This window comes from Anser brachyrhynchus (assembly GCF_964034855.1).
Source record: "Anser brachyrhynchus genome assembly, contig: SCAFFOLD_238, whole genome shotgun sequence".
In the NCBI taxonomy this organism is placed as follows: Eukaryota; Metazoa; Chordata; class Aves; order Anseriformes; family Anatidae; genus Anser; species Anser brachyrhynchus.
In genome coordinates this window covers 40,009-61,073 of record NW_027663514.1, presented here as the reverse complement: position 1 = coordinate 61,073, position 21,065 = coordinate 40,009, and the positions used below count along the sequence as shown (strand labels likewise).

The 21,065-nt window shown below is 47.2% G+C and overlaps 1 long non-coding RNA gene across 1 annotated transcript in view; it reads right to left on the bottom strand.

The window, feature by feature from the left end:
- Positions 1-3,929: 3,929 nt before the first annotated feature.
- The window catches only part of LOC308187366, a 34,613-nt gene continuing 17,477 nt past the window's right edge, over positions 3,930-21,065 (bottom strand). Inside the window, exons 2-3 of the long non-coding RNA XR_013944636.1 lie at positions 8,708-8,910; positions 3,930-4,109 (exon numbers count right to left, since the gene is read on the bottom strand). This is a non-coding gene — a long non-coding RNA (uncharacterized lncRNA). The remainder of the gene's footprint in view (positions 4,110-8,707; positions 8,911-21,065) is intronic.

Here is a 21,065-nt window from a genome sequence, read left to right as displayed (position 1 = left end):
TTCATCACACCAACCAAAACCCCCCCAATAACCATACCCCTTATCACCAAAACCGCTGCCATCCTCATAACAATCCTAGGAATCATCCTAGGCCCCTCATGTACAGGGCCACACCCCTCTAACGGCGCAAGCTTACATAGAAACATTATTAACAGACCTAGACAGATACAAAAACCCCTACAAGACCACGTATTAACTAACCCTGTTAACCCGACTCAGGAGCGCCTATAAGAGCGATTAAAATCTGTGAAAGGAACTCGGCAAATTAATAAGGCCCGACTGTTTACCAAAAACATAACCTTCAGCAAATTAAACAAGTATTGAAGGTGATGCCTGCCCGGTGACTTAGGTTTAACGGCCGCGGTATCCTAACCGTGCAAAGATAGCGCAATCAATTGTCCCATAAATCGAGACTTGTATGAATGGCTAAACGAGGTCTTAACTGTCTCTCACAGATAATCAGTGAAATTGATCTCCCCGTGCAAAAGCGGGGATGTGAACATAAGACGAGAAGACCCTGTGGAACTTAAAAATCAATGACCACCGCGAATCCTCAATCAACCCCACTGGGGCCACTACCATCGCAGAGCCTGGTCGATATTTTTCGGTTGGGGCGACCTTGGAGGAGAACAAATCCTCCAAAAACAAGACCATACCTCTTTACCTAGAGCTACCCCTCAAAGTGCTAACAGTGACCAGACCCAATATAATTGATTAATGGACCAAGCTACCCCAGGGATAACAGCGCAATCCCCCTCAAGAGCCCATATCGACAGGGGGGTTTACGACCTCGATGTTGGATCAGGACATCCTAATGGTGCAGCCACTATTAAGGGTTCGTTTGTTCAACGATTAACAGTCCTACGTGATCTGAGTTCAGACCGGAGCAATCCAGGTCAGTTTCTATCTATGACACACTCTCCCCAGTACGAAAGGACCGGGAAAGTGGGGCCAATACCACAAGCACGCCCCCCCCCTCTAAGCAGTGAAACCAACTAAACCGTGAAGAGGGCCTTCCCCCACCACTTTCAATCCTAGAAAAGGACCAGCTAGAGTGGCAGAGCCCGGCAAGTGCAGAAGGCTTAAGCCCTTTCCCCAGAGGTTCAAATCCTCTCCCTAGCTTCACCCATGATTCAAATAACAACACTAAGCTGCCTCATTATATCCCTCCTATACATCATCCCAATCCTGATTGCCGTAGCCTTCCTAACCCTAGTAGAACGGAAAATCCTAAGCTACATACAATCCCGCAAAGGCCCTAACGTTGTCAGGCCTTTTGGCCTACTTCAACCATTTGCGGACGGACTGAAACTATTTACCAAAGAGCCCATCCGACCCTCTACCTCTTCCCCACTTCTATTCATTCTGATACCAATACTAGCCCTTGTCCTAGCCCTCACCACTTGAGCACCACTACCACTCCCATTTCCCCTAGCAGATCTAAACCTCGGAGTTCTCTTCCTAATAGCCATGTCAAGCCTAGCCGTCTACTCAGTCCTATGATCAGGCTGAGCCTCGAACTCAAAATACGCACTAATCGGAGCCCTACGGGCAGTAGCACAGACCATTTCATACGAAGTGACACTGGCCATAATCCTGCTATCAATAATCATACTAAGCGGAAGCTACACACTCAGCTCCTTTGCCGTCGCACAGGAGCCTCTATACTTCATTTTCTCCTCATGACCCCTAGCAATAATATGATACGTATCCACCCTAGCAGAGACAAACCGAGCTCCTTTTGACCGCACAGAGGGTGAATCTGAGCTAGTCTCAGGGTTTAACGTTGAATACGCCGCAGGACCCTTCGCCTTATTCTTCCTAGCTGAATATGCGAACATTATGCTAATAAATACACTTACAGCCATCATATTCCTAAACCCAAGCGCCCTAGGGCCACCCACAGAACTATTCCCCGTCATCCTAGCCACAAAAGTCCTCCTACTATCTTCTGGTTTCTTATGGGTCCGAGCTTCATACCCACGATTCCGATATGACCAACTAATGCACCTACTATGAAAAAACTTCCTACCCCTCACACTAGCTCTGTGCCTCTGACACATCAGCATACCTATCTGCTATGCAGGCCTACCTCCTTACATAAGGAAATGTGCCTGAACTACAAAGGGTCACTATGATAAAGTGAACATAGAGGTATAACAGCCCTCTCATTTCCTGTTGACCTTAGAAAAGTAGGAATTGAACCCACACAAGAGAAATCAAAATTCTCCATACTTCCCTTATATTATTTTCTAGTAGAGTCAGCTAATCAAGCTATCGGGCCCATACCCCGAAAATGATGGTTTAACCCCCTCCTCTACTAATGAACCCTTACGCGACCCCAATCATAACCTTCAGCCTCATCTTGGGCACCACAATCACAATTTCCAGCAACCACTGAGTTCTGGCCTGGACAGGACTGGAGATCAACGCACTAGCCATCATTCCCCTAATTGCCAAATCCCACCACCCACGAGCAGTAGAAGCCGCAACGAAATACTTCCTAACCCAAGCAGCTGCTTCCGCCCTGGTCCTATTCTCTAGCATAACCAATGCCTGAGTCACCGGCCAATGAGACATCACACAAATAAACCACCCAACCTCCTGTCTACTACTGACAGCAGCAATCGCTATTAAACTGGGCCTAGTGCCATTTCACTTCTGATTCCCAGAAGTACTACAAGGATCGCCACTAATAACAGCCCTGCTACTCTCGACCCTCATAAAATTCCCCCCACTAACCCTGCTCCTACTAACATCCAAATCCCTCGACCCAGCTCTACTCACCGCCATGGCCCTAGCCTCAACAGCACTAGGAGGCTGAATAGGACTGAACCAAACACAAACACGCAAAATCCTAGCCTTCTCGTCCATCTCCCACTTAGGCTGAATCGCCATCATCCTAGTTTACAGCCCCAAATTGGCCTTACTTACCTTCTACCTATACACAATCATAACATCAGCCGTATTCCTAGCCCTTAACAAAATCAAAGCCCTTAACCTATCCATGATCACAACCTCATGAACAAAAACCCCAGTGCTAAACGCCACCCTAATACTAGTACTTTTATCCCTAGCAGGCCTCCCCCCATTAACAGGCTTTATACCAAAGTGACTTATCATCCAAGAACTAACTAAACAGGAAATAACACCAGCAGCCATGGCAATTGCCATGCTATCACTGCTCAGCCTCTTCTTCTACCTACGCCTCGCATACCACTCAACAATTACCCTTCCCCCCAACTCCTCTAACCACATAAAACAATGATACACTAGCAAAGCCCCAAGCACACCTACTGCGGTCCTTGCCTCACTATCAATCCTCTTACTTCCCCTGTCCCCAATAATACATGCCATTGTCTAGAAACTTAGGATAACACCCCAAACCGAAGGCCTTCAAAGCCTTAAATAAGAGTTAAACCCTCTTAGTTTCTGCACATTAAGACTTACAGAATATTAATCTGTATCTTCTGAATGCAAGTCAGACGCTTTAATTAAGCTAAAGCCTCCCTAGACAGATGGGCTTCGATCCCACAAAACTCTAGTTAACAGCTAAATGCCTAAACCAATTGGCTTCTGCCTACAAAGACCCTGACGCACCCTAGTGTGCATCGATGAGCTTGCAACTCAACATGAATTTCACTACAGAGCCGATAAGAAGAGGAATTAAACCTCTGTAAAAAGGACTACAGCCTAACGCTTCAACACTCAGCCATCTTACCCGTCACCTTCATCAACCGATGACTATTTTCCACTAACCATAAGGATATTGGCACCCTGTACCTCATCTTCGGGGCATGAGCAGGAATAGTCGGCACCGCACTCAGCCTATTAATCCGCGCAGAACTAGGACAACCAGGAACTCTCCTAGGCGACGACCAAATTTACAATGTAATCGTTACCGCTCACGCCTTTGTAATAAGCTTCTTTATAGTCATACCCATCATGATCGGAGGATTCGGCAACTGATTAGTCCCCCTCATAATCGGTGCCCCCGACATAGCATTCCCGCGAATAAACAACATAAGCTTTTGACTCCTCCCCCCATCATTCCTCCTCCTACTAGCCTCATCCACTGTAGAAGCTGGCGCCGGCACAGGCTGAACTGTCTACCCTCCCCTAGCAGGTGACCTTGCCCACGCCGGAGCTTCAGTAGACCTGGCTATCTTCTCACTCCACTTAGCCGGTATCTCCTCCATCCTTGGGGCCATCAACTTTATCACCACAGCCATCAACATAAAACCCCCCGCACTCTCACAATACCAAACCCCACTATTTGTCTGATCCGTACTAATTACCGCCATCCTACTCCTTCTATCACTCCCCGTACTCGCCGCCGGTATTACAATATTACTAACTGATCGAAACCTAAACACCACATTCTTCGACCCCGCTGGAGGAGGAGACCCAATCCTGTACCAACACCTATTCTGATTCTTCGGACACCCAGAAGTCTATATTCTGATCCTACCGGGGTTCGGAATCATCTCACACGTAGTCACGTACTACTCAGGCAAAAAGGAGCCCTTCGGCTACATGGGAATAGTCTGAGCCATACTATCCATCGGCTTCCTAGGATTCATCGTCTGAGCTCACCACATGTTTACAGTAGGAATAGACGTTGATACCCGAGCCTACTTTACATCAGCCACTATAATCATTGCCATCCCTACCGGAATCAAAGTATTTAGCTGACTAGCCACCCTGCACGGAGGAACAATCAAATGAGACCCCCCCCAATACTATGAGCTCTAGGATTTATCTTCCTATTTACCATCGGAGGATTAACAGGAATCGTTCTTGCAAACTCTTCCCTAGACATCGCCCTGCACGACACGTACTACGTAGTTGCCCACTTCCACTACGTCCTATCCATAGGCGCCGTCTTTGCCATTCTAGCAGGATTTACTCACTGATTCCCACTACTCACTGGGTTTACCCTACACCAAACATGAGCAAAAGCCCACTTCGGGGTAATATTTACAGGAGTAAACCTAACGTTCTTCCCCCAGCACTTCCTAGGCCTAGCAGGAATACCCCGACGATACTCGGACTATCCCGACGCCTACACACTATGAAACACCATTTCCTCCTAGTCCTAGGACTTAGAGAAACTCCAGTACTAAAAATAGTAAACACAAGCAATAATTTCATATACTTCACTCTCACTCACCACTCAACTATCAGCTAACCACACCCCCGTCCACATAGCTTAACACAAAGCATGGCACTGAAGTTGCCAAGATGGCATAAAACATGCCTGCGGACAAAAGACTTAGTCCTAACCTTACGGTTGGTTTTTGCTAAATATATACATGCAAGTATCCGCGCCCCAGTGTAAACGCCCTCGACCACCTACCCCCATACAGGCCTTGAGGAGCGGGTATCAGGCACACCCAAGTAGTAGCCCAAGACGCCTCGCTAAGCCACGCCCCCACGGGTATTCAGCAGTAATTAACATTAAGCAATGAGTGCAAACTTGACTTAGTTATAGCAACAGCCTAACTTCAAGGGTTGGTAAATCTTGTGCCAGCCACCGCGGTCATACAAGAAACCCAAATCAACCGTCCTATTGACACGGCGTAAAGAGTGGTAAAATGCCTATCCTAGCTAACTAAGATCAAAATGCAACTGAGCTGTCATAAGCCCAAGATGCACCTAAACACACCATTAAGATGATCTTAGGAACTAACGACTGATTTAAACCCACGAAAGCCAGGGCCCAAACTGGGATTAGATACCCCACTATGCCTGGCCCTAAATCTTGATACTTACTTTACCGAAGTATCCGCCAGAGAACTACGAGCACAAACGCTTAAAACTCTAAGGACTTGGCGGTGCCCCAAACCCACCTAGAGGAGCCTGTTCTACAATCGATAATCCCCGATTAACCCAACCACCCCTTGCCAACACAGCCTACATACCGCCGTCGCCAGCCCACCTCGAATGAGAGCACAACAGTGGACACAATAGCACCCCGCTAATAAGACAGGTCAAGGTATAGCCTATGGAGTGGAAGAAATGGGCTACATTCCCTATTCATAGGGCACACGGAAAGAAGCGTGAAACCACTTCTGGAAGGCGGATTTAGCAGTAAAGTGGGACAATAGAGCCTACTTTAAGCCGGCCCTGGGGCACGTACATGGTTAAACATGCCTGTTAGTAGTGTGGCGAGCCATAGTGGGAAGGCTAGGGCTATGTTCATAGATAGTTGGGTGGTTGGGGTGAATGTATATGGAAGGAGGCCTAGAAGGTTGATTGTAAGAAGTATGATTATTAGGGATGTAAATATTATGGCTCATTTGTGGCCATTTTTGTTGAGTGGGACTATTAGTTGTTTTGTGATTAGGTGAAGGAGTCATGTTTGGATAGTAGAAAGGCGGTTGTTGATTCATCGGTTGTTTGGGGACGGGAATAGTAGGGCTGGGAAGAGTAGGGATAGTAGGATTAAGGGGATGCCGAATAGATTGGGGCTGGAAAATTGGTCAAAGAAGCTTAGGTTCATGGTCAGGATCATGGTGTGGGTTTGGTAGTGAGGGAGGTCTTATTTGATGGGGGGTTGGTTGTGGTGAAGGCTAGTAGTTTTGGTTGGATGAGGAGTGCTAGGGTTAATCAGGTTATAATTATGATTGAAAATCATGGTGCGGGTTTAAGCTGTGGCATATCATTAAGGAGGGGGAAGTCCCTCTTTGGCTAGCTTAAAAGGCTAGTGCTGTTGCATAGCTTCTTAATGATTAGGATGATGATAGAAGGGACGATCAGGCCTCGAAATGTGGGAGTGGGGTTGATTCTACTACAATGGGTATGTAGCTGTGATTAGCCCCGCAAATTTCTGAGCATTGTCCGTAAAAAATCCCAGGCCGGGTGGTAATGAATGAAGTTTGGTTTAGTCGGCCTGGGATTGCGTCTGTTTTAACTCCGAGCGTTGGGACTGCTCAGGAGTGGAGTACGTCTCCTGCAGTAATGATCACGCGGATGGGGGATTCTATTGGGATAACTACGCGGTGGTCAACTTCTAGCAGTCGGAAGTGGCCGTTGGGTAAGTCTGGGGTGGGCACTATGTAGGAGTCGAATGATAGGTCTTTGAAGTCTGTGTATTCGTAGCTTCAGTATCATTGGTGGCCGATGGCTTTTAGGGTGAGGTCTGGTTCGTCGATTTCGTCCATTATGTAGAGGATTTGTAGGGATGGGAGGGCGAGGAGTACCAGGACGATAGCAGGTAGGATTGTCCAGATCAGCTCTACTTCTTGGGCGTCTACAGCATTGGACGAGAGTTTTTCTGTTAGTATGTGGGCTAAAAGGTAGAGAACTAGGCTGCAGATAGCTAGGGCAACGATTAGGGCGTGGTCGTGGAATTCAACGAGTTCTTCTATGATGGGTGATGAGGCGTCTTGGAATCCTAGTTGGGAGTGGTTGGCCACATGAGATGTACAGGATTTTTACCTGTGATTTAGTCTTGACAAGGCTATGTAATTGGTTTACTAACATCTCATAAGAAAGAAGCATGAGCGGTGAATGCAGTTGGCTTGAAACCAGCATGTGAGGGTTCGATTCCTTCCTTTCTTGTACTTGGACGAAGGCCGGTTCCTCGAAAGTATGGTATGGGGGAGGGCAGCCGTGGATTCATTCAACGTTTGTGGTAGTTAGTTCTGGTTGTAGGACTTTTCGTTTGGCCAGAAAGGCTTCTCAGATGATGAATATTAGTATGATTACGGCTACTATTGAGATTAGGGAGCCGATGGAGGAAATGGTGTTTCATAGTGTGTAGGCGTCGGGATAGTCCGAGTATCGTCGGGGTATTCCTGCTAGGCCTAGGAAGTGCTGGGGGAAGAACGTTAGGTTTACTCCTGTAAATATTACCCCGAAGTGGGCTTTTGCTCATGTTTGGTGTAGGGTAAACCCAGTGAGTAGTGGGAATCAGTGAGTAAATCCTGCTAGAATGGCAAAGACGGCGCCTATGGATAGGACGTAGTGGAAGTGGGCAACTACGTAGTACGTGTCGTGCAGGGCGATGTCTAGGGAAGAGTTTGCAAGAACGATTCCTGTTAATCCTCCGATGGTAAATAGGAAGATAAATCCTAGAGCTCATAGTATTGGGGGGGGTCTCATTTGATTGTTCCTCCGTGCAAGGTGGCTAGTCAGCTAAATACTTTGATTCCGGTAGGGATGGCAATGATTATAGTGGCTGATGTAAAGTAGGCTCGGGTATCAACGTCTATTCCTACTGTAAACATGTGGTGAGCTCAGACGATGAATCCTAGGAAGCCGATGGATAGTATGGCTCAGACTATTCCCATGTAGCCGAAGGGCTCCTTTTTGCCTGAGTAGTACGTGACTACGTGTGAGATGATTCCGAACCCCGGTAGGATCAGAATATAGACTTCTGGGTGTCCGAAGAATCAGAATAGGTGTTGGTACAGGATTGGGTCTCCTCCTCCAGCGGGGTCGAAGAATGTGGTGTTTAGGTTTCGATCAGTTAGTAATATTGTAATACCGGCGGCGAGTACGGGGAGTGATAGAAGGAGTAGGATGGCGGTAATTAGTACGGATCAGACAAATAGTGGGGTTTGGTATTGTGAGAGTGCAGGGGGTTTTATGTTGATGGCTGTGGTGATAAAGTTGATGGCCCCAAGGATGGAGGAGATACCGGCTAAGTGGAGTGAGAAGATAGCCAGGTCTACTGAAGCTCCGGCGTGGGCAAGGTCACCTGCTAGGGGAGGGTAGACAGTTCAGCCTGTGCCGGCGCCAGCTTCTACAGTGGATGAGGCTAGTAGGAGGAGGAATGATGGGGGGAGGAGTCAAAAGCTTATGTTGTTTATTCGCGGGAATGCTATGTCGGGGGCACCGATTATGAGGGGGACTAATCAGTTGCCGAATCCTCCGATCATGATGGGTATGACTATAAAGAAGCTTATTACAAAGGCGTGAGCGGTAACGATTACATTGTAAATTTGGTCGTCGCCTAGGAGAGTTCCTGGTTGTCCTAGTTCTGCGCGGATTAATAGGCTGAGTGCGGTGCCGACTATTCCTGCTCATGCCCCGAAGATGAGGTACAGGGTGCCAATATCCTTATGGTTAGTGGAAAATAGTCATCGGTTGATGAAGGTGACGGGTAAGATGGCTGAGTGTTGAAGCGTTAGGCTGTAGTCCTTTTTGCAGAGGTTTAATTCCTCTTCTTATCGGCTCTGTAGTGAAATTCATGTTGAGTTGCAAGCTCATCGATGCGCACTAGGGTGCGTCAGGGTCTTTGTAGGCAGAAGCCAATTGGTTTAGGCATTTAGCTGTTAACTAGAGTTTTGTGGGATCGAAGCCCATCTGTCTAGGGAGGCTTTAGCTTAATTAAAGCGTCTGACTTGCATTCAGAAGATACAGGTTAATATTCTGTAAGTCTTAATGTGCAGAAACTAAGAGGGTTTAACTCTTATTTAAGGCTTTGAAGGCCTTCGGTTTGGGGTGTTATCCTAAGTTTCTAGACAATGGCATGTATTATTGGGGACAGGGGAAGTAAGAGGATTGATAGTGAGGCAAGGACCGCAGTAGGTGTGCTTGGGGCTTTGCTAGTGTATCATTGTTTTATGTGGTTAGAGGAGTTGGGGGGAAGGGTAATTGTTGAGTGGTATGCGAGGCGTAGGTAGAAGAAGAGGCTGAGCAGTGATAGCATGGCAATTGCCATGGCTGCTGGTGTTATTTCCTGTTTAGTTAGTTCTTGGATGATAAGTCACTTTGGTATAAAGCCTGTTAATGGGGGGAGGCCTGCTAGGGATAAAAGTACTAGTATTAGGGTGGCGTTTAGCACTGGGGTTTTTGTTCATGAGGTTGTGATCATGGATAGGTTAAGGGCTTTGATTTTGTTAAGGGCTAGGAATACGGCTGATGTTATGATTGTGTATAGGTAGAAGGTAAGTAAGGCCAATTTGGGGCTGTAAACTAGGATGATGGCGATTCAGCCTAAGTGGGAGATGGACGAGAAGGCTAGGATTTTGCGTGTTTGTGTTTGGTTCAGTCCTATTCAGCCTCCTAGTGCTGTTGAGGCTAGGGCCATGGCGGTGAGTAGAGCTGGGTCGAGGGATTTGGATGTTAGTAGGAGCAGGGTTAGTGGGGGGAATTTTATGAGGGTCGAGAGTAGCAGGGCTGTTATTAGTGGCGATCCTTGTAGTACTTCTGGGAATCAGAAGTGAAATGGCACTAGGCCCAGTTTAATAGCGATTGCTGCTGTCAGTAGTAGACAGGAGGTTGGGTGGTTTATTTGTGTGATGTCTCATTGGCCGGTGACTCAGGCATTGGTTATGCTAGAGAATAGGACCAGGGCGGAAGCAGCTGCTTGGGTTAGGAAGTATTTCGTTGCGGCTTCTACTGCTCGTGGGTGGTGGGATTTGGCAATTAGGGGAATGATGGCTAGTGCGTTGATCTCCAGTCCTGTCCAGGCCAGAACTCAGTGGTTGCTGGAAATTGTGATGGTGGTGCCCAAGATGAGGCTGAAGGTTATGATTGGGGTCGCGTAAGGGTTCATTAGTAGAGGAGGGGGTTAAACCATCATTTTCGGGGTATGGGCCCGATAGCTTGATTAGCTGACTCTACTAGAAAATAATATAAGGGAAGTATGGAGAATTTTGATTTCTCTTGTGTGGGTTCAATTCCTACTTTTCTAAGGTCAACAGGAAATGAGAGGGCTGTTATACCTCTATGTTCACTTTATCATAGTGACCCTTTGTAGTTCAGGCACATTTCCTTATGTAAGGAGGTAGGCCTGCATAGCAGATAGGTATGCTGATGTGTCAGAGGCACAGAGCTAGTGTGAGGGGTAGGAAGTTTTTTCATAGTAGGTGCATTAGTTGGTCATATCGGAATCGTGGGTATGAAGCTCGGACCCATAAGAAACCAGAAGATAGTAGGAGGACTTTTGTGGCTAGGATGACGGGGAATAGTTCTGTGGGTGGCCCTAGGGCGCTTGGGTTTAGGAATATGATGGCTGTAAGTGTATTTATTAGCATAATGTTCGCATATTCAGCTAGGAAGAATAAGGCGAAGGGTCCTGCGGCGTATTCAACGTTAAACCCTGAGACTAGCTCAGATTCACCCTCTGTGAGGTCAAAAGGAGCTCGGTTTGTCTCTGCTAGGGTGGATACGTATCATATTATTGCTAGGGGTCATGAGGAGAAAATGAAGTATAGAGGCTCCTGTGCGACGGCAAAGGAGCTGAGTGTGTAGCTTCCGCTTAGTATGATTATTGATAGCAGGATTATGGCCAGTGTCACTTCGTATGAAATGGTCTGTGCTACTGCCCGTAGGGCTCCGATTAGTGCGTATTTTGAGTTCGAGGCTCAGCCTGATCATAGGACTGAGTAGACGGCTAGGCTTGACATGGCTATTAGGAAGAGAACTCCGAGGTTTAGATCTGCTAGGGGAAATGGGAGTGGTAGTGGTGCTCAAGTGGTGAGGGCTAGGACAAGGGCTAGTATTGGTATCAGAATGAATAGAAGTGGGGAAGAGGTAGAGGGTCGGATGGGCTCTTTGGTAAATAGTTTCAGTCCGTCCGCAAATGGTTGAAGTAGGCCAAAAGGCCCGACAACATTAGGGCCTTTGCGGGATTGTATGTAGCTTAGGATTTTCCGTTCTACTAGGGTTAGGAAGGCTACGGCAATCAGGATTGGGATGATGTATAGGAGGGATATAACGAGGCAGCTTAGTGTTGTTATTTGAATCATGGGTGAAGCTAGGGAGAGGATTTGAACCTCTGGGGAAAGGGCTTAAGCCTTCTGCACTTGCCGGGCTCTGCCACTCTAGCTGGTCCTTTTCTAGGATTGAAAGTGGTGGGGGAAGGCCCTCTTCACGGTTTAGTTGGTTTCACTGCTTAGAGGGGGGGGGGCGTGCTTGTGGTATTGGCCCCACTTTCCCGGTCCTTTCGTACTGGGGAGAGTGTGTCATAGATAGAAACCGACCTGGATTGCTCCGGTCTGAACTCAGATCACGTAGGACTGTTAATCGTTGAACAAACGAACCCTTAATAGCGGCTGCACCATTAGGATGTCCTGATCCAACATCGAGGTCGTAAACCCCCCTGTCGATATGGGCTCTTGAGGGGGATTGCGCTGTTATCCCTGGGGTAGCTTGGTCCATTAATCAATTATATTGGGTCTGGTCACTGTTAGCACTTTGAGGGGTAGCTCTAGGTAAAGAGGTATGGTCTTGTTTTTGGAGGATTTGTTCTCCTCCAAGGTCGCCCCAACCGAAAAATATCGACCAGGCTCTGCGATGGTAGTGGCCCCAGTGGGGTTGATTGAGGATTCGCGGTGGTCGTTGATTTTTAAGTTCCACAGGGTCTTCTCGTCTTATGTTCACATCCCCGCTTTTGCACGGGGAGATCAATTTCACTGATTATCTGTGAGAGACAGTTAAGACCTCGTTTAGCCATTCATACAAGTCTCGATTTATGGGACAATTGATTGCGCTACCTTTGCACGGTTAGGATACCGCGGCCGTTAAACCTAAGTCACCGGGCAGGCATCACCTTCAATTGTAAATTTGGTCGTCGCCTAGGAGAGTTCCTGGTTGTCCTAGTTCTGCGCGGATTAATAGGCTGAGTGCGGTGCCGACTATTCCTGCTCATGCCCCGAAGATGAGGTACAGGGTGCCAATATCCTTATGGTTAGTGGAAAATAGTCATCGGTTGATGAAGGTGACGGGTAAGATGGCTGAGTGTTGAAGCGTTAGGCTGTAGTCCTTTTTGCAGAGGTTTAATTCCTCTTCTTATCGGCTCTGTAGTGAAATTCATGTTGAGTTGCAAGCTCATCGATGCGCACTAGGGTGCGTCAGGGTCTTTGTAGGCAGAAGCCAATTGGTTTAGGCATTTAGCTGTTAACTAGAGTTTTGTGGGATCGAAGCCCATCTGTCTAGGGAGGCTTTAGCTTAATTAAAGCGTCTGACTTGCATTCAGAAGATACAGGTTAATATTCTGTAAGTCTTAATGTGCAGAAACTAAGAGGGTTTAACTCTTATTTAAGGCTTTGAAGGCCTTCGGTTTGGGGTGTTATCCTAAGTTTCTAGACAATGGCATGTATTATTGGGGACAGGGGAAGTAAGAGGATTGATAGTGAGGCAAGGACCGCAGTAGGTGTGCTTGGGGCTTTGCTAGTGTATCATTGTTTTATGTGGTTAGAGGAGTTGGGGGGAAGGGTAATTGTTGAGTGGTATGCGAGGCGTAGGTAGAAGAAGAGGCTGAGCAGTGATAGCATGGCAATTGCCATGGCTGCTGGTGTTATTTCCTGTTTAGTTAGTTCTTGGATGATAAGTCACTTTGGTATAAAGCCTGTTAATGGGGGGAGGCCTGCTAGGGATAAAAGTACTAGTATTAGGGTGGCGTTTAGCACTGGGGTTTTTGTTCATGAGGTTGTGATCATGGATAGGTTAAGGGCTTTGATTTTGTTAAGGGCTAGGAATACGGCTGATGTTATGATTGTGTATAGGTAGAAGGTAAGTAAGGCCAATTTGGGGCTGTAAACTAGGATGATGGCGATTCAGCCTAAGTGGGAGATGGACGAGAAGGCTAGGATTTTGCGTGTTTGTGTTTGGTTCAGTCCTATTCAGCCTCCTAGTGCTGTTGAGGCTAGGGCCATGGCGGTGAGTAGAGCTGGGTCGAGGGATTTGGATGTTAGTAGGAGCAGGGTTAGTGGGGGGAATTTTATGAGGGTCGAGAGTAGCAGGGCTGTTATTAGTGGCGATCCTTGTAGTACTTCTGGGAATCAGAAGTGAAATGGCACTAAGCCCAGTTTAATAGCGATTGCTGCTGTCAGTAGTAGACAGGAGGTTGGGTGGTTTATTTGTGTGATGTCTCATTGGCCGGTGACTCAGGCATTGGTTATGCTAGAGAATAGGACCAGGGCGGAAGCAGCTGCTTGGGTTAGGAAGTATTTCGTTGCGGCTTCTACTGCTCGTGGGTGGTGGGATTTGGCAATTAGGGGAATGATGGCTAGTGTGTTGATCTCCAGTCCTGTCCAGGCCAGAACTCAGTGGTTGCTGGAAATTGTGATTGTGGTGCCCAAGATGAGGCTGAAGGTTATGATTGGGGTCGCGTAAGGGTTCATTAGTAGAGGAGGGGGTTAAACCATCATTTTCGGGGTATGGGCCCGATAGCTTGATTAGCTGACTCTACTAGAAAATAATATAAGGGAAGTATGGAGAATTTTGATTTCTCTTGTGTGGGTTCAATTCCTACTTTTCTAAGGTCAACAGGAAATGAGAGGGCTGTTATACCTCTATGTTCACTTTATCATAGTGACCCTTTGTAGTTCAGGCACATTTCCTTATGTAAGGAGGTAGGCCTGCATAGCAGATAGGTATGCTGATGTGTCAGAGGCACAGAGCTAGTGTGAGGGGTAGGAAGTTTTTTCATAGTAGGTGCATTAGTTGGTCATATCGGAATCGTGGGTATGAAGCTCGGACCCATAAGAAACCAGAAGATAGTAGGAGGACTTTTGTGGCTAGGATGACGGGGAATAGTTCTGTGGGTGGCCCTAGGGCGCTTGGGTTTAGGAATATGATGGCTGTAAGTGTATTTATTAGCATAATGTTCGCATATTCAGCTAGGAAGAATAAGGCGAAGGGTCCTGCGGCGTATTCAACGTTAAACCCTGAGACTAGCTCAGATTCACCCTCTGTGAGGTCAAAAGGAGCTCGGTTTGTCTCTGCTAGGGTGGATACGTATCATATTATTGCTAGGGGTCATGAGGAGAAAATGAAGTATAGAGGCTCCTGTGCGATGGCAAAGGAGCTGAGTGTGTAGCTTCCGCTTAGTATGATTATTGATAGCAGGATTATGGCCAGTGTCACTTCGTATGAAATGGTCTGTGCTACTGCCCGTAGGGCTCCGATTAGTGCGTATTTTGAGTTCGAGGCTCAGCCTGATCATAGGACTGAGTAGACGGCTAGGCTTGACATGGCTATTAGGAAGAGAACTCCGAGGTTTAGATCTGCTAGGGGAAATGGGAGTGGTAGTGGTGCTCAAGTGGTGAGGGCTAGGACAAGGGCTAGTATTGGTATCAGAATGAATAGAAGTGGGGAAGAGGTAGAGGGTCGGATGGGCTCTTTGGTAAATAGTTTCAGTCCGTCCGCAAATGGTTGAAGTAGGCCAAAAGGCCCGACAACGTTAGGGCCTTTGCGGGATTGTATGTAGCTTAGGATTTTCCGTTCTACTAGGGTTAGGAAGGCTACGGCAATCAGGATTGGGATGATGTATAAGAGGGATATAACGAGGCAGCTTAGTGTTGTTATTTGAATCATGGGTGAAGCTAGGGAGAGGATTTGAACCTCTGGGGAAAGGGCTTAAGCCTTCTGCACTTGCCGGGCTCTGCCACTCTAGCTGGTCCTTTTCTAGGATTGAAAGTGGTGGGGGAAGGCCCTCTTCACGGTTTAGTTGGTTTCACTGCTTAGAGCGGGGGGGGGGGGCGTGCTTGTGGTATTGGCCCCACTTTCTCGGTCCTTTCGTACTGGGGAGAGTGTGTCATAGATAGAAACCGACCTGGATTGCTCCGGTCTGAACTCAGATCACGTAGGACTGTTAATCGTTGAACAAACGAACCCTTAATAGCGGCTGCACCATTAGGATGTCCTGATCCAACATCGAGGTCGTAAACCCCCCTGTCGATATGGGCTCTTGAGGGGGATTGCGCTGTTATCCCTGGGGTAGCTTGGTCCATTAATCAATTATATTGGGTCTGGTCACTGTTAGCACTTTGAGGGGTAGCTCTAGGTAAAGAGGTATGGTCTTGTTTTTGGAGGATTTGTTCTCCTCCAAGGTCGCCCCAACCGAAAAATATCGACCAGGCTCTGCGATGGTAGTGGCCCCAGTGGGGTTGATTGAGGATTCGCGGTGGTCGTTGATTTTTAAGTTCCACAGGGTCTTCTCGTCTTATGTTCACATCCCCGCTTTTGCACGGGGAGATCAATTTCACTGATTATCTGTGAGAGACAGTTAAGACCTCGTTTAGCCATTCATACAAGTCTCGATTTATGGGACAATTGATTGCGCTACCTTTGCACGGTTAGGATACCGCGGCCGTTAAACCTAAGTCACCGGGCAGGCATCACCTTCAATACTTGTTTAATTTGCTGAAGGCTATGTTTTTGGTAAACAGTCGGGCCTTATTAATTTGCCGAGTTCCTTTCACAGATTTTAATCGCTCTTATAGGCGCTCCTGAGTCGGGTTAACAGGGTTAGTTAATACGTGGTCTTGTAGGGGTTTTTGTATCTGTCTAGGTCTGTTAATAATGTTTCTATGTAAGCTTGCGCCGTTAGAGGGGTGTGGCCCTGAGTTACTTATTTTAGCATTAATTCTCCTATATTCATAGGTTGACCTGTTTGTGATAAGGGAATCATCTTATTTTGGTATTTTTAGGTGGTGGAGCTTTGACGCACTCTTTTTTGATGGCTGCTTTAGGGCCCACGGTAGGATCAGTAGTAAGAATTATCCGCTAGTCGAGGTTGTGTCCTTTTTTAATGGAGCTGTCCCTCCATTAAATAGCTCTTAATCATCTCATTAGGGTTCAGGATGTCCGGTAGGGAGGATTAAGGGGGAACTTAGATTCGTTTCACAGGTAACCAGCTATCACCCAGCTCGGTTGGCTTTTCACCTCTACTGACAAGTCATCCCACTCTTTTGCAACAGAGACGGGTTCGCTCTCTTTAACTGCTTGAAAGTAGCTCGCTTGGGTTTCGGGGGGGCAAACTTTAGTTCACTTTGCTTGGTTGTTCTCGCTAAACCATGATGCAAAAGGTACAAGGGTTGATCTTTGCTGTCTGTCGCTTTGATTGTTTCACTGCTATTTCATCTTTCCCTTACGGTACTGGGGTCTCTATCGCGTCTAAGTGTCTTTTCTATCGCCTATACTAAGACTGTAAAATGCTTTAGTTTAATTAGTTTAGTAAATTCTTTAGTTTTGGTGTACTATTTGTGTGGTTGAGCTAGAGGGGGGGCTTCAAGACGATCCGGTCTAGTAGATATCTTTCAGGTGTAAGCTGAGTGCTTTGGTGTTATAGCTACGTCTTGATATTCTAAGTACACCTTCCGGTACACTTACCTTGTTACGACTTACCTCATCTTCAGCGTATTTATGGTATTAGTTATGTGGGATGTGGCTTTTGAGGAGGGTGACGGGCGGTATGTACGTGCCCCAGGGCCGGCTTAAAGTAGGCTCTATTGTCCCACTTTACTGCTAAATCCGCCTTCCAGAAGTGGTTTCACGCTTCTTTCCGTGTGCCCTATGAATAGGGAATGTAGCCCATTTCTTCCACTCCATAGGCTATACCTTGACCTGTCTTATTAGCGGGGTGCTATTGTGTCCACTGTTGTGCTCTCATTCGAGGTGGGCTGGCGACGGCGGTATGTAGGCTGTGTTGGCAAGGGGTGGTTGGGTTAATCGGGGATTATCGATTGTAGAACAGGCTCCTCTAGGTGGGTTTGGGGCACCGCCAAGTCCTTAGAGTTTTAAGCGTTTGTGCTCGTAGTTCTCTGGCGGATACTTCGGTAAAGTAAGTATCAAGATTTAGGGCCAGGCATAGTGGGGTATCTAATCCCAGTTTGGGCCCTGGCTTTCGTGGGTTTAAATCAGTCGTTAGTTCCTAAGATCATCTTAATGGTGTGTTTAGGTGCATCTTGGGCTTATGACAGCTCAGTTGCATTTTGATCTTAGTTAGCTAGGATAGGCATTTTACCACTCTTTACGCCGTGTCAATAGGACGGTTGATTTGGGTTTCTTGTATGACCGCGGTGGCTGGCACAAGATTTACCAACCCTTGAAGTTAGGCTGTTGCTATAACTAAGTCAAGTTTGCACTCATTGCTTAATGTTAATTACTGCTGAATACCCGTGGGGGCGTGGCTTAGCGAGGCGTCTTGGGCTACTACTTGGGTGTGCCTGATACCCGCTCCTCAAGGCCTGTATGGGGGTAGGTGGTCGAGGGCGTTTACACTGGGGCGCGGATACTTGCATGTATATATTTAGCAAAAACCAACCGTAAGGTTAGGACTAAGTCTTTTGTCCGCAGGCATGTTTTATGCCATCTTGGCAACTTCAGTGCCATGCTTTGTGTTAAGCTATGTGGACGGGGGTGTGGTTAGCTGATAGTTGAGTGGTGAGTGAGAGTGAAGTATATGAAATTATTGCTTGTGTTTACTATTTTTAGTACTGGAGTTTCTCTAATAAGTTTAAGTTATTTTGTATGTGTTTGTGTGTATATGTACATCGTTCCGATGATGTCATGGAAGGGATGATTAATGGAGTTTTAGAGGTAGTTTGCTGGGATTGGGCGATGAAGGTTTATGCTACATGGTGGTTAGCGAAAGTTTACTGGTTTAGTTTGTGAAGCGCAGGGGTTGCGCTTAATGATTTGTTGTTTTGTGCTATGTCCAACGAGCATTCATCCAATAGCCCCATTTAACCCGGAGGGTGGAGGTAACATTAACTGAATGTGGTCAAAGTGCATCAGTGTCAGGATGATTCCCCATATACGCCAACCGTCTCATCGAGGGACCCTTGAAATATAGGATAGGCCGTGAGGCAGGTGTGTCCAGGCTTAGATTGTGGGACCCCCGAGATCACTGGGAATAGCCACCTGTGAGGTAACCCCGGAAAAAATAAGAGGAACCAGAGGCGCCAAAAAGCTGGAACATGCCGCGATTACGCATTGAGAAGGTGAAAGTACTCACAGATGCCACTTTGAAGGGCAAGGAGGGGTGAGTGAACCCAATGGATGGCCCTGACCGAGGAACCAGAGGCGCAAAAATGTGAGGAGGGCGAGGGGTTTAGGGGGAACGTATGGGCCTGAAGCTAGTCATACCGGACATTATGTGCAACGGGTTGCTGATTTCACGTGAGGAGTACGATTAATAAATCCGTCTGATACGAACTGCATGAGATATGTGGTGGAGAGTTGTTGTTGGAGCATGTCCTGTGAGCATTCATTAAAATGGGGTCTTGTTATGCGCTTGAGTGGAGTTGTATTGGGTGTTGTGCGGTATGGTCCTAGAACATTCATGCCGGGTGGTTTGGTAGGAGTGTGTTTAAGGGTTTAATGGCCGTGTACATGTATGGGTTTAGCACCTGCTTATAAGATAGTCCGTATATAATGTATATTACTGGTACTATAGTATGTATGTATATGGGGTATATAAATTTATGCACGAATATGCATAACCAAATACCCCCGCCTCGGGGGGGGAGGGGGGGGGGGTTAAGCATAATGGCATAGATGGGGTAGAATTATTGGGGGCTTGCGGTTAGTTCCTGTAGTTGAGAACAATGGCGGCTTTTCGAGCCGCAGGCCTCGGGTAGTGTCCGGGCAGGAATAATGACTTATTTTATGTTTTTTTTAGGGATTTGCTTTGCGGTGGGTGTTTTGGGTGTGGCGTCGAATCCTTCGCCGTATTATGGGGTTGTTGGTTTGGTGTTAGCGTCTGTGGCGGGGTGCGGGTGGTTGCTGGGCCTTGGGGTTTCGTTCGTGGCTTTAGTGCTGTTTATGGTGTATTTGGGGGGTATGCTGGTGGTGTTTGTTTATTCAGTAGCTTTAGCAGCGGAGCCTTTCCCTGGGGCTTGGGGGGATTGACGGGTGATTGGATGTGCAGTAGCGTTTGTGGCAATTGTTTTTGGGGGGTTGGTGTTTGGGGGGTTTATGGGGGCTTGGAAGTTCGGGGTTTCTACTGTGAATAATGTTGGGGTGTTTGTTGTTCGGTCGGATTTTAGTGGAGTTTCCATGTTTTATTCACATGGGGCAGGGATGTTTTTAGTGGCGGGTTGGGGGCTGTTGTTGACTTTGTTTGTTGTATTGGAGCTTGTGCGGGGGTTGTCGCGGGGTGCTATTCGGGCGGTTTAGGGGTTAGGGTCAGAGAATAGTTTATTGAAAATGCCAGCTTTGGGAGCTGGAGATAAAGGTTTGAGTCCTTTTTTTCTGAGTTTGGGGTACTCTAAGAAGTGGTAAGTCTTCAATCTTTGGTTTACAAGACCAATGTTTTTATAAACTATTAGAGTATTTAGCAGTTGAGTATTTTGTTTTCTAGGGCGCTTGCGGCGGGGAGGAGAAATAGGAGGATAGTGAAGTAGGCGATTGAAGCGAGTTGGCCGATGATGATGAATGGGTGTTCGACGGGTTGGCTTCCTACTCATGTTAGGACGAGGAGGTCGGCGACTAGTACTCAGAATAGGAGCTGGGAGAGTGGTCGGAATGTTATTGCTCGTTGTTTTGATTTGTGCAGGAATGGGATTAGGAATAGGATCAGTACGGAGGCGGCCAGTGCTAATACGCCTCCTAGTTTATTTGGGATTGAACGTAGGATGGCGTAGGCGAATAGGAAGTATCATTCTGGCTTGATGTGTGGTGGGGTTACTAGTGGGTTTGCTGGGGTGAAGTTTTCTGGGTCTCCCAGGAGGTTAACCGCTCATGCTTCTTTCTTATGAGACGTTAGTAAACCAATTACATAGCCTTGTCAAGACTAAATCACAGGTAAAAATCCTGTACATCTCATGTGGCCAACCACTCCCAACTAGGATTCCAAGACGCCTCATCACCCATCATAGAAGAACTCGTTGAATTCCACGACCACGCCCTAATCGTTGCCCTAGCTATCTGCAGCCTAGTTCTCTACCTTTTAGCCCACATACTAACAGAAAAACTCTCGTCCAATGCTGTAGACGCCCAAGAAGTAGAGCTGATCTGGACAATCCTACCTGCTATCGTCCTGGTACTCCTCGCCCTCCCATCCCTACAAATCCTCTACATAATGGACAAAATCGATGAACCAGACCTCACCCTAAAAGCCATCGGCCACCAATGATACTGAAGCTACGAATACACAGACTTCAAAGACCTATCCTTCGACTCCTACATAGTGCCCACCCCAGACTTACCCAACGGCCACTTCCGACTGCTAGAAGTTGACCACCGCGTAGTTATCCCAATAGAATCCCCCATCCGCGTGATCATTACTGCAGGAGACGTACTCCACTCCTGAGCAGTCCCAACGCTCGGAGTTAAAACAGACGCAATCCCAGGCCGACTAAACCAAACTTCATTCATTA